Source organism: Cannabis sativa, chromosome X, assembly GCF_029168945.1.
Source record: "Cannabis sativa cultivar Pink pepper isolate KNU-18-1 chromosome X, ASM2916894v1, whole genome shotgun sequence".
NCBI classification, from domain to species: domain Eukaryota; kingdom Viridiplantae; phylum Streptophyta; class Magnoliopsida; order Rosales; family Cannabaceae; genus Cannabis; species Cannabis sativa.
Window position 1 is genome coordinate 34,516,349 of NC_083610.1, and position 329 is coordinate 34,516,677.

A 329-nucleotide genomic window follows, 5' to 3' on the forward strand; every position below is an offset into this window, starting at 1 on the left:
TAACGACAATAAATGAACACCAGATATTTTTACGTGGTTTTGTAGTTAAAATCTATATATTCCACGAGTCCTTCTTATTAGGGATGATGATTTGGATACAGAGTACAATTTTCTCAGTTAATGTAAGATATAATTTTTTTCTCTCAAATTTTCAATCCCTTTCTCATTGAACTCTGTCCCTATTTATAGGTGTATATGATGATAGTTATTATTATTGAGATCTAATCATTTGCAACTGTTCATGAAACGTGGATAATACACGTGGGATAATATTTAATAACTAAGACATAGTCTAATTTTAGAATCATAATTGATTAATTAAAATCTTT